We start from the raw sequence: 13,362 nt of genomic DNA, 5'->3' as shown, positions 1-13,362 counted from the left end.
TTACCTTCAAATAATCTTCACAATCGTGGTGAAGGATAACTAGTAAGAGTAACGTAAAAGTACGATGCATTTTACATGCAAAATCATGCAAACCTTTACCTCTAGAGTCAAAACGTCGTCGCTAACAGTTTGGTTGATGGTAAAAGATGCACCCTCAGAAAGGTAATTTATGCGCGACTGTACTACGATCCAGACAATGAAAGGGTCCCCCTGTACGACACACTTAAGCATGCTCCGTTACCAGAACGGAAAACGGAAAATCACAGTTTCTCGCTTCGGATGATACTCTCGCACACGGACACAGCGGCAGCCATAAGCAAAACAACGTGCCGCGCTTCTCGCGTAAGCCAAACAGGGCGGAAAACCGCTGCGTTGGATAACACACAAACCAAACAAACCGAAAAACAACAGAATCAACAATCGGGAGACCTAGACGGCGCTCTAGCGGCTGCCTGCCGTGCTGAGTGCTGTCGGCAGCACGAATTTTTAATGAGTTTCAAGGGTGTTATAATGAATCCCCCCAACCCCGGTACACTCTCGCGTGTTTCCTTTCTTCGCATTTAGATGCGTCCGCATCCGCACTGAAGCAGTATTTGTAGTGTGTCTTTTGGTGCGATGGTAATCTCGAAACCGCAGCCAAGGATTTTTCATGGCGTCCGAATGAGACCATAAGTGGCAAGAGGGAGAAGATGTTTTCTTTCGTTTTCTTTTCCGTTACGGTGTGGTTGTCGGTGGCATTCAAAATACCCCAAAATCGTGCACCGTCACGCAACCACGCTACTGCCCGGTGAAGAAGAATCAAACGAGCACCACTCGAATTGTGTGAGATAACAGTTGGCGGCAGGATGGAAAGTTCGCATCCACCCGGAGCCGGCCCGATGTAGAAGAGAAAAAGAGAAGCAAAGACAGTGAGAGAGTCATACCGTTCCGAGGGAAGCACAGCTCTGGACTCTGGACGCGCGCCCAGTGACTTCTCCGGCGGTTGATGGTTTGATGAGCATGCGTCGAACGGTTGGTGCCAGCAGCATCACTCGCTTGTCTGTGCCTGCTGTGACAATCTCAACCAGCAATTAGATGCGAAACAAAGACAGGGTGGTGGTGGGGGATTATGCCGCTGGCAGGAGAGTGTAAGCGGAGTTGACCATGAAGAAACGGAAAGAGCGCATAATAAACGAAGGCGAAAGAGAAGCGAGCCGGTGCTGAACCACCGTGCGATGGATGCTGCATGAGTTGAGCCCTCGTCAACTCGGTTTGTTTGGCAGTTTTGTGATTTCTTCTGAATTGCTTTTCGACCCGCTGAAAGATGTTTCACCTTGGATGGGGATGATGGGATTCCGGACACGTTTCTTTTCGTGCGACCAACACTCGAGTGCGCTCGAATATATGCCGCTTGAGTGTGATAGCATAAGTTGTCCATTACATGATATTAATGTGGGATTTTTTCATAAATTACAAAACCCTATTGTTGACCATTTTAAGTGTTTTACTGCTAACAGCGCATGAAAACGAAATCATGGATCAACTATGCGAAAAGTACGCAGCCTAATCGTACGGGTGACGTACTAGGCGTCTCCATCGGCACGCTACATGGCACTCGTTCGCCTCACGGTGCATGCTTTGATCCTCTACAGTTATATTTTGCGGTTCGATAACTGTTTTCATTGTCGCTTGTCCTGCGATTTGCCGAAAAATATTGAACCGGCATTTATTTACGATCAATTCGATCCTCAAGCATGCTTCAAAAGTATCCGCTTACCGCGCGTTCCGCGTATCGTACCGTAACTGCCTATTACATAATAATTTTATCATCCAAGATTGATTCAAGGACACTTTTTGGCCAGTCTGCCAGCCTCCGGCATGTCACCCGGTCCCGGCTCTTTCGTGCCCTTTTCGTGCGGTGTTCACTGCTTGACCTCTGGCACGCTCTCTCACGCGCGGATTCCACTCACGATTTCACTCGATTCGTGGCATTCTCGTGTGCTCTCGCTCTCACTATCTCTCGCGGTATACTACCAGTTCCACCGTTGGCATGCCAATATGCCGGTACGCTATCACTTCCCTTCCCTGCACCACCTGCAATGAGCTCTTTGTTTTGGTCGACTGTTTGGCTTGGCCAACCGCAGTCCCCTTCAGCTTTCTGTTCCTAGAGTTCCTAGCTATCTCTCTGCTGCTTCTGCTGCTGCTACTCGTCTTCTCTCAGACTATCGGGGATTCTCTAGGATTGACGGGTTTCCGGTGTGTTCAAATCATCCGAGAATTTGTGTAACTCTCTTTCGCTTTCTCTTTCTCTCCCTCTTTCTCTCCCTCGTATTTTTCTTATCCCGGAAGGCGTTTCCACGCCACTTCCTGAAACCTTTCGTTATTACCGCTATTGAACGATGTTGTAGCAGCGTTGATAGCAGCACATTATTGGATTATCCTGCCTCGCTGGATTTGTATCGCTCGCTTGTTTTAATGGTGTATAACGAGTACTTTTCAAGCCATCCGCCAGTCGTTAATGCAAGAGATGAAAATTTCATCCTTTTCTGTACAGCGGACACCAACACAGACGACATCCCACTCTTGTTGTTGATGATATAAATAGAAATTCCAATAATAGACTTCAATACACTTCAAAGTGTATCCTTCAACCCGTTCGTCCTGCTACTGGGATAGCAACAACTTTAGAATGAACGAGGTGATAAGCACCAGCAAGTTGGTTCGCTTTCGATATGATGTAACCACCGTAAGGACACTTTCGCTTCGCCAAAGCTTATCCATGATCGACGACATTGTAAAGCGGGCCAATGAGATTGCGATAGTCTTATCAATTTGTACCTCACCATCGTATCCGTTATTGACCTTGATATCACGATGCAATCATCATCGTAGATAACAAAAAAATGCTATCGTTTGCTCTTCAAAAGAACCACTGTCCCATACTATCGTAGCCGGCAAGTTGTGGCTTCCTCATCGTTTTTTTTTTCTCGGAATGATTGTGACAGTTTGCTACTCGTTGCAATTACGGTGCTAAGTGTTTCGAGCGAAGCTTTCACCGAATGCACGCCGCTTCTAGTAACCCTAGGTTAGTGCTGCCTATCACTTCTTTCCTCCTTCGGTTTCCTCTACTTTTCTATGCTGGCGGCCACCGCACCGAACACCGAATGAACAACCAACTTCGTGCTGGTTGGAACTCGCTCTCACGAATTCCGTCCCCTCGCGTTTTGGTTATTCATGGTGCTGGTGCTCTCGCGCATTTGTCGCATCGCATGAGAGCATTCTTATCACTCTTCGTACCTCCCCAAAAAACCGTTCGGCTGCTGCTGCTGCTGCTGCTGCTGCTGCTTCTCCTCCTTTGCTATCCTTTGCACGAAGCGTGAGGCCGAAAAAAAAATGCAAAACCGAGAGGAGGGACCCCAGGCAGAGCGCCATCGTGCGAAAGCGAGAGTTACTCTTCAGGAGGGTGCCCGGTGGCCGTTGATAAATTGAGGAGAGCGCTGAATGAATGAATGCGCTCTGATCATCGTGCACTGCGTGCCAGCAACAGCACGTCGTCATCGAGTCGAATCCGGGGAGTGATGGTGGGTAGGACCCCCGGTTGTGACTCTGCGGATAACGGGACCGAACAACGAGTCGAGGCGAGTTCGCGCGCGCACCGCGACCATCAAGTGACACACAGCTTCAGCCGCCGCTGGCTCGCGGGGACACACTCTCGCGTGTTTATGTGTGCGTTCGGGGTGCGGTGGTCGGTCCGTCGGTCGTCAGAGACCCGAGAGCTCATCGCCGAGCACCGAGCAGCAACAGCAACAGCAGTAGTGTATCCGCGGTGCTATGAACGAACGGCCGTGCTGTGTCCGCGTACCAGCCCAGTATCTTGGTATCGTCGCAGCAGCAGCATTAGTGGTGGTGATTGTGATTGTGGTGATGATTCCCAGTTTGATGATAATTCCCGGTAGCCATTTACGATGGCCGAAGGATGTTTGTTTCTGGTTTACCCGCGACAATCGCTCGTTCTAGCCACGGGCATGGACGAGTACCGACGACGCCTAAAGCCATTGTTGTCCTTCTCGAGGGTCTCCCTGTTCTAGGATCGTCAAGTGTGCGTTCGTGTGCCATAGAGAGAGAGCGAGAGAAGCAAGAAGAGCGAGCTACAGCAAGCATAGGTCAACAGCGACGCTTCGAGGGATTGCCTTTAGCGCTTGGCCCCTTCGCCCATTCTTCCGCCCAAGAGGGGTGGCATCGCTCGGAGGAGACGATTGGGGCCGTGTAAACCGCGTTCACCATTCCTTCGGGCAACGCCGTGACGGTGACCTCTTCTTTTTTATCGTCATTAACGCGCGATAAAGTCCGCTCCATGGTTTGCTCGCGGATTCAACGCCCGGACCGCTATCACTTGTGTCTATTAAACCCATTCCACTCGTTCCTATCAAAAGCGAGGAGTCTCTCTGGTTTGATTCATGCGCTTTTCGTGACTAAAACTCCCATCCCGTTTCGGTGCGAAGACCCTACGATATCACTTGGGCGCTTGGGCGTTATAAATTCGGCAAAGGTCAGCGAACGTCGTCTTCTCACCTTGACCGAGACCGATACGCCGGCGGTGGTGCTGGTGGTGGCGGTAGTGAGAGTAGTACCGCACGCGGAGAGAGTCCGATCCGATCCTTCACGGGAAGGAATCTCTCATCTTCACGTTGTGTAACCCATGGCGAGTACACATACGCACCCGCGCGTTTTGTGCGTCAGTGTCAGTCGGAAAAGTGGAAAATGATGCCGCCGCAACGCAACGTGTAACGATGTTGTCTGCATATCGGTAACAGATAGAATGTGTGCCGCCTTTACCGCAATACCGATCTCATCTGTGGGCCTGTGGCTGTCTTCGCAAAAGGCGCAAAGCAAACGCCACCAAAGCAACGCGTCCATTGGCGCACGTCGTCTTGTCTCTGTGGCCCTCCGTGTTTGTACAGCTGGCCACGACCACCGTGGTGGTCGAGAACGAAGCGGTATAAGATCGCAGAAGCATCGTACGATCGGCCACGAATGGACGCCAATTTGCGTCGCAAAAACCTATACACCATCGTCCCATGGTGCCGCCGGAGGAAGAAGGCTTATCGGGTGTAAAAATGTCCCTGAAACTCACTCCGGTTTGGGGGAAGATGTTTGACAAACTCCAACAAAAGACTGGCATGATGGTGTATGGCACCCCTTCTTCGAAGGAGCTGATTACAACAATGCCGCCCCGAACGAATTGGTTTTTGATGGTGGTTTTTTGTTGAATAGTAAATAAGCATGGGCGCAGCGCTATCTCGTTAGTTCTTTTTTTCCAAGAAGGAACGTAGGATTCGTCCGTTACCTTATTAGAATCCTACGCCACCGGAACGGAGACTAGATGTGATGGCGTGTAAATGAAAATGTCATTCAGCTTCAAATCGTATTCTCGCGTCGGCGTCGGCGTCGGTGAGCAGAGGGATGAATGAGTGTTTCATTCATTTGCAGTCGCTTTTCCCATTCTGAACGAGCTGCGAGCTGAGGTGTGTGTGGGGGTCGAGTCAGAGATTTTTCTCGAGAAAAAGAACGCCGCAAAGGTTCAAGTCAGTCACAGAAGCGAGTTCGGGACTTAACACTTACACCTTCACGACTTTTCCTTCTGCTGAACTGAGGGGCAACGTGCGTGACCTTTGCAGAGTATTCGCGAACAGGGCTGTAGGTTGCAGCAGCAGCAGCAGCAGAACAAACCGAACACACATTGGCCACTTGCACTTGGCACGGAACGAAAGTGAAAGCGGCAGCAACAAGAAGAAGAGAAGAGGTGATGGCCGTCATAAATTAGATTGTTGTGATTGCAACCGAGCGTTCCGCGAGTGCTGCTGCTACAACCGGAACAAACCACCATCGGGGCACACTGTGCCATGCGGTTGGCCGCTTCCCATCACCGAGAAGTGTAAACACACCGGACACACATACACACTCTGCTCCCTTGTCGAACGGGAGCCAGTTTTCCCGCTTTTTTTCCAAACATTTTCGAAACCAGCACCTCCCCAATGATCAGCGTGGCCATCTGGCCATCGGAGGGTATTCAATTTTATGAGGATTTTCACGTTGCAGCATCCGCAGCAGCAGCAGCAGCAGCATCACGCTCTGGGTGGCCGAAAAACTATAAAATTCTATCCGTCTATTCCGATGGTACTCCTCTCTCTCTCGGTCTCTCTCCTTCTTGCTTGGATGCGCTGTAGGTCAGTAAACCGAACCAACGCTTTATGCGTCCACATGGACCGTACGCACCTTCGTCTGCCACATACAAGTTTGGTTTGGCTTGGCGTGTCCTGTGTCTGGCCATCGATGCCGTCAGCGTCATTGTCATTTTGCTGACAGCAGGTGGCAGTTAAAATGATCGGAAAAACCGGATCGACCGGGATGTGTATGGGTGTGTCAAGCAGCCGAAGGAAAACGAGAGGAGCACAAAACCAGCGTGGATTTAGCTTTGTTGTTTGTCACGATGTTTTGGTCTCGTTTCTAATTTTCGCTCGTGGAGGACACACTCGGTAACAATATGTTTCAGATCGTTTGTGACTTTGGTTTACAACGGTGCTACAAGACACTTGATTTGGTTTGAGTTTTACTTTTTGAATCGATGTTTTGTTAAGTTTTCTGTGTTCAATTGTAGAGCTAATCCATCTCTATGACATTGAACTGTGGCTTCGAGCCATTTGTCATAAACAGAAACAGATTGTCTTTGTTGAGATTGAGCATCTTTTTTCCTTTTTTTAATATCTCACTTCACTTAACATTACTTTCTAAAAATTTAATGCATAATCAAATATAGTAAGTAAATGAAAAAGATTTTAATCTGTGCCACTGCCATACGGTTCCAATTACGACACTTTTGCACACCAAAAATGTGCTCCAAACCGCACGCGAATGGTGAAATCAATCTAGCTAATGTCATTTTAAAGTGTTCTCGGAATTACGGCGCCCGTCACCGTCGCTCCGATTAGGACGATTAGAGTAAAATGAGATTCACTCCCATTTACGATACTACTCGCACACGCATCAATCGCATTCCCCCTTTCATGTGGCTAGTTACAACCTCTCTACATCTACCGTTGTGTCCTACTCGTCGCTTGGTAATACTTTCGCTTGGTTTATGATAATGGATCTGGTGGTCGTGGTGGTAATCATCAATGTCATCGCTCTCGGCTCTGCTGTCTCCCGAAACTCCCGGGGAACTTCGAACCCAACACCATCCATCAGCTCGGCTCGCTTTTAGTGGGAAAATGCAAAATTTTATGAAATTCCCGTGTTCGCGTTCCACTGTGAATGCGAAATGAGAACATGCAGGGGGGGGGGGGGGGGGGGAGAAGGGTCCGGTAGGAAAAAGCATCGCCAAATTCATCAAACTTGTTGGCCACGACAAGGTAAAGCCGGAGCGCGACGGAGTGGGCGTTCGTGCGTTCCATGTGCTGATGATTTCCGATGAACAATTTCACCCTCTGCTCTGAGGGGGTGGTGACCGCGCAAGGGGCGCGAGTTGTTGGCGTCTGAATGCCGGGACTTTGTCATCAACACGCACACATGCACACGCCCTGAAGTGAAGTGAAGTGATGATTCCAAAGGGATGAAATGCCGACCGGGCGATGGATCGAGTTCGAAAGCAGGAAGCACCACCGCCACCCGGTTTGTGAACGGACACACCGTCACCGTCACCGTCACCGTCACCGCCATCCTCATCATCATCATCGAGTGTTTTGTGAGGTGGTTGAGTGGCGTGTTTTATTTCCGTCACAAAGACATTCCTGCCTTCTCCCCCCCTCTCTCTCTCTCTCTCTCTCTCTCTCTCTCTCTCTCTCTCTCTCTCTCTCTCTCTCTCTCTCTGGTTGAGAGTGAGTTTTCCAGTTTTCCGTCCCTGGGTTTGCAAAATTTCGAATCCGGGCGCGCGCGCGTATCACGAGCGCGCACCCGCACCGATGACGATCCTCTTTCCCTCTTGTCTTGTCTCGCACTCTCGCTCAGATTCAGATGGTTTGATGGCCTTGGGAAACTGGAGAGAAAAACAATATTTCTCCTGCCCATGGGCCGGTACCGTACCGGCGTTGTCCGGAACTTCAGCTGTACTCGCGTCGCGGTATTTATAGGACGAGCCTTGGGGACCTTGCGTCCTTCAACATTCTTCTTCGTTCACGGATTCGGATCCAGCTTGCCCACCGGGTGGGGCTGCCGTGTTGGTCGAGTGTTGCTTCACCAAACGCACATTAGGAAGGGGGACCAGGTGCTTGTGCGCTCGATGGTAGCGTGTGCTGTGATCGGGTCACTGCTGTTTAATGGGCTGTAAATTCAATTGATGACCGGTGGCCCTTCGTGTTTCATCGCCCATTTAGCAGCAGCCACAGCAGTAGTAGAAGCAGCATCTGTTACTGGTTGGCTGCACCCAGCGGCCAGCGGCAAACAATAAAACACGCAAAGCGGCCACCGGAATCGAGCCACGGAAGGCCTTTTGCCGACGCCGTTTGTTGGTTTAGGTGATAAGTGTTAAAGTTGTTGCGCTCCCGGAGCGCGCGCGAGCACTGGTGGTGTGTCGCATCCTTTGGTGGATTATAGACGCGAAACGCTTGTGTGATAAACCGAATTGCGCCGTTCTGTGGCTCCGTGGTGTTCTTTGACGCGTTCTTCGCTCTCCTACTGAAGCATGTTGTGCTCGGTTAGTCGTCGGTTTGTACGTCGTACCATTCGTCAAGCAACAACAACAACAACCAGCAGTGCCGGAGTAGTAGTGTAGTGATAGCCACCAGAAACGTACCGTCCCGGTCGTCGGTTTGGCACCCAACAAAAACATGTCGAAGGTGTCCAACAGTAGTGGCAGTAGCGCCGACAACAGCAGTAGCGTCGATAAGGGCGGTGGAGACTGCAACGATGGTGGTGGTGGTGGTGGTGGCCAATCGGTCAGACCGAGCAGCAGCCTCTTTCCGACTGGCTCGACGAAGAAGAGTGGCCGCAAGATATCGTTACCCTGGTTCCGGCAGAGTAGCGTCCCATCGCACGCGACGCTTACCCGCCAGCACACGATCGACTCGCCGGGATCGTTCCAGTTCTTTCGCAAAGTAAGAAAAAGTTATCCCCCCTGTCTCCCTTCAACACGAGCATAAATCACCAGTTTCATCGCACCGCCATCGACGACGCCACCGCCAAACAACCAGCTCATTTGGTCAATATTTGGTCTTGGGTGAAACAAAATCGAATCGACCGGCGGGCGGGTCGGTCGGTCGGTATTGGCGTCATTGGCATTGATGTCACCTGGTTTGTTTTTTTTTTGGTTCCCCGGTGTTTCAATGTTTGCCGAAACGGCTTTTTGTGGAGTTTAGCGACAGTTTCGCACTTCTCGATACAATGTGCCGATACGAGTGCGCGCGCGGATAGGTGAATGAAATGTTTGATGAGTTCGGTTGAATTCCCTCCGTTGAACTCGTTGGTGGTAGATAGCCACGATCGCCCAACCCACACAACATTAGTCATTGACATGTATGTTCAGCAGCAATGACGAAGCTGCCATGTTATTCCGAATCGCTTGGAAATACTGGCAATGTTTGTGGAAGTTTCCTGCGTATTGAATAGTGCGCTGCTTCTGAGTAATGATGCGTTTCCATTATAAAATGCATCTGTTATAGAAAAAAGTGTGGGAGACTCCAACGGCAGAGGATGTTTCGTTTATGCATTGGTCATGGTCATTCTACGAAGTGATGATGCGATGAATATTGTATCTTTCGAATTCGGAGCGGGTTGAGATGTTTCCAAGTCCATCCTTTAGAAAGCAGCGATCAATTTGTGTTAATAGAACTTACATCATACTCCATGGGAATCCATAAAAAAACGACTTCTACCAGCGTCTGTCTATTGCTGCTTGTCTTTGGAACCATTGGTGTATCCAGATTCTCTTTTGAAGGCATTTCATGGGAATGATTTTCCATGTTTTTTTTTTGTTTGTTAATGTCGTACTAAACTGCAGTACGATAAGAATAATGTAATCATGGCCATAATCCCTTCCGTAAAAATGTCTGCTAAAAGGTTATTTTTGTTCCTTTTACCACATATTCAATGGGAATCGCTTAAATTTCTCTTGAGAGATGATTATTTTCTTGTAGTTTTTCTTTTTTATAATTACAGTTTGCAGTGGAAAAAGTGGTAGTTCGAACGATTTTACTTTAAAAAAAAACTTGTTTTACACAATTACTATTATAAAGTATCACCAACTACAGTTCCCATTAAGTGTATTAAATGAATCGATCGTCAATTTAGATGCTTTTTTACGTCGATACTTTGCTAAACATCTGCATCCTTGGCTGTTAGAGACTATAACAAATGGTTTTCGTTATCCTAATTCCTACCTTGTCGGTCTTTATCCGAACAGATACTCAGAAAAACAGATTCGAAAGAGAACACCTTCCTATCTAACAATTCACAGTTCTCGTTGGCTACAACGTCCCCACTAAGTCCTTTACCATTTATACCAATTCTCCCTACCACATCGAAAGTTACTCAGCCTTTCCGATCGAACTGGCATCCCAACGAGGCACCCAATTTGCCTTATTAATCCTGCAGCACCATTGTTCTGTGGCCATGGGTGGGCGCGGTTGAAGAGTACGAGTGTAGGCAAAACCACCAACGCTCCCACCTTTTCCTGTGTTCACCTGGCCCTCCTTTGCTATCAGCAGCATGCATCTAATAATTGCATTACCGGTTGCAAAACCAATGTGACAATTGATTGCACCTTGCACCAATGTGCCTGTGGCCATATCATGGGTACGAGTCGCTTCGATCACGTGTAAATTGAATTCCACATTAACACCGCACCGAGCGTACCTGATATCCGATATCGATCGGCAGTATACCCGGTGGGGTGGTAGTTTCGAGTGTTGTTTTCCAACCTTTCGTTCCCCTAAGCCCCCTTTGGCGGAGCTAGACTTCCGTGTGCCCGTTTGCTATCAATTAGTGGGCTCGAGGGAAAGGATTAGCGTGCAAGCGCCGCAGGCAACAGTAACGCTATCAGTAGCAGCAGCAGCAGCAGCAGCAGCAGCAGCAGCAGCAGCAGCAGCAGCAGCAGCAGCAGCAGCAGCAGCACGGTAGAGAGATTGTTGGAGAGTTGGGCCACAGTTATTCAATCATCGGCCGCGACTCGGTCCCGTTGCAATGTTGCGAATGGTGGCCACCGGCAGTACGGGGAACCTGCAACCAATCGTTCGCTGCTGATGAGGCTCGTTGATGTTGGGCTGATTTTGATTTCCCGAATTCATCCGCGGCTTATCTGAAGCTCGCTCTCTCCTGGATACGGTATTATGCTGTATGCTCTAGTATCGCGAGGGTAAGCTCGTGTATGAGCAGAAGGTTAGGGGTGGTTCAAAGGTAGACGGCAGATCTGGGTTGCATAATGTCTCTCATCGCGTTCCATCTCTGCAGCAGCGGCTTCTGTTTTCAATTTTTTCTTACCATTTCTTAAGGTCACGCTACTTCTTCAGCTGCTACTGGTGCTGCTGCTGCTGGGTAGAATGTTCCGAAAACATGCACTAGTGGAATGCTTGCTTGCCCTTGTCGTCGTCCCAGGGAGCCTGGGATACATTTTCCTAAAAGACCCCCGAAGGGGATTTCTTTGCGCAACTTCATATCCCTTCAGCAAGATGTCGAGGAGGGCAGGGGAAGGGTGGTCCAGAGCGCGCTCCGGTGATCAAAAGCATCCCACTGACGACGCTGGATGGCCGCGTTCACATGGCTCTCCGTGCTTTTAATGCATGCTGCTGCTGTTGCTGGTGCATACCGCCGGAGTGTGTGGCCGGAGGCGGAGACAGGTGGTTGCTGCCGCTGGAACGTTGCTTCAATTTGTTTCGTTTCGCGTGCGAACTCCTCGTTACCCGACTCCCGGGACGGACGTTACCGAAAGGGAGCATACCGAAGGCCGAAGGTGCCACCGAATGAATGGAAGTTTATTTAACAGAAGTGGGTTACAAGGTTCCCCCGGTTACACACGGGAAACGGGAGGATACACACGATAGAGATCATAAGCGGAGCAGAGGGAGCAAGATGCAGCGTACTCGTACTCGGGAGCAACATCATTTTGCATTCTGGTGCAATCATGCCACGTGTCCTCCGCTTCAGCCCACGCCACACCACATCCCACCGTGGCAATGTTCCGTTGGTATTCACCTACGAGTGTATGTGTGTTGGGTGTGTTTTTCTTTTCCCAATTCTGCATACCGTAATCCCCTTGCAAGAGGATACATAATCACCCGGGAGGAAAATGGGGGTGAACAGTCGGGCATCTCCTTCGTCCTTCATCGCTGCACTCGGGCATGGCGCCCACATGCTGCTACCTGCATGTTGCGTGCCTGACGATGAGCTGCGGTGAATGTAAATATACTTTTTATCAAATGAAATAACGTCGAGCTTTTCTGGCTGAGTCCTTGTTAGCATCACCGTATCCTGATGCAATGCGGGCACTTGTGTTCAAATCAAATTCGTTCAAGTGTTTCATTCGCTCGTTTTTCCACCTATCGAACGTTCCGTGGCAATTGGCAATCATTATACGGCGTTAGCATATTGTTGGGAGAGTTTTCCGAGGATTAAACGATCTAGGAATAGGTTTAAAACACCGCGCTGGTGCCAATTTGTCGCCACAAGCTGTCATGTGGCGAGTTGAAACACCTTCTTTTTTGTTTTCCTCTGGTTTGCCACACGTGGCTAGTGAGTTGTGTTGTGTTGTTGACAAGCTAGTCAGATAGTCGATCATCGTTCCTAATGACACATTTCTAATATTCACACCGCAGGTTTGGTACACTGCCAATAATGTGGTTCTGTGCGGTGGTAGTGTTTGCCTCCCAACTTTCGTCAAAACAAAATCGATCGTTCGCTAATGAAAATTGAGCCATTGTATGGGCCCCCCAAAAAGGGCTCAATATTCGTTCGATTGCGCCCGTAATGGTTCGAAAATAAATATCGCTTTCGCTCGTGGCCGTCGTACGCCGTGCCTCATTTCATGTTCAGTCAATCAAATCAAATGGCTTGGGATCGAAACTTCAACATACACCGTTCCCATTGACGAGTGGAGCTGTATAGACTGTGTACCAGATTCCATGGCGGTGTCACCGTTCACCGAAAATTCCGGATAATTATAGCCTTTCGGCGTATGATGAAATTAGAATACGAACCGAAAAAAAACCCCTGACTAGTCACCACGCTACTACTGGGAAGGTTCGGGGACTGGATTCGGATTTTTGGGAAAATATTTGTCGGATGCCCAGGGGACCAGGCAGCTTTACCGAAATGCCACCGTTACTGGATACCCACGAACCAGCCAACCAACCAACAGACGAATCTGAATATGAATCTGCAGCACTGACATTTCCAGTG

General features: G+C 49.3%; 1 protein-coding gene across 3 annotated transcripts in view; it reads left to right on the top strand.

Annotated features, from left to right (window-relative positions):
- Positions 1–13,362, top strand: part of LOC126578345 (triple functional domain protein) — a 55,240-nt gene that overhangs the window by 18,935 nt on the left and 22,943 nt on the right. The window lies entirely within an intron of this gene.

Source organism: Anopheles aquasalis, chromosome 3, assembly GCF_943734665.1.
Source record: "Anopheles aquasalis chromosome 3, idAnoAquaMG_Q_19, whole genome shotgun sequence".
Taxonomy (NCBI): Eukaryota; Metazoa; Arthropoda; class Insecta; order Diptera; family Culicidae; genus Anopheles; species Anopheles aquasalis.
The sequence above is the reverse complement of the archived record's forward strand: the minus strand, read 5'-3'. Positions and strand labels throughout refer to the sequence as shown.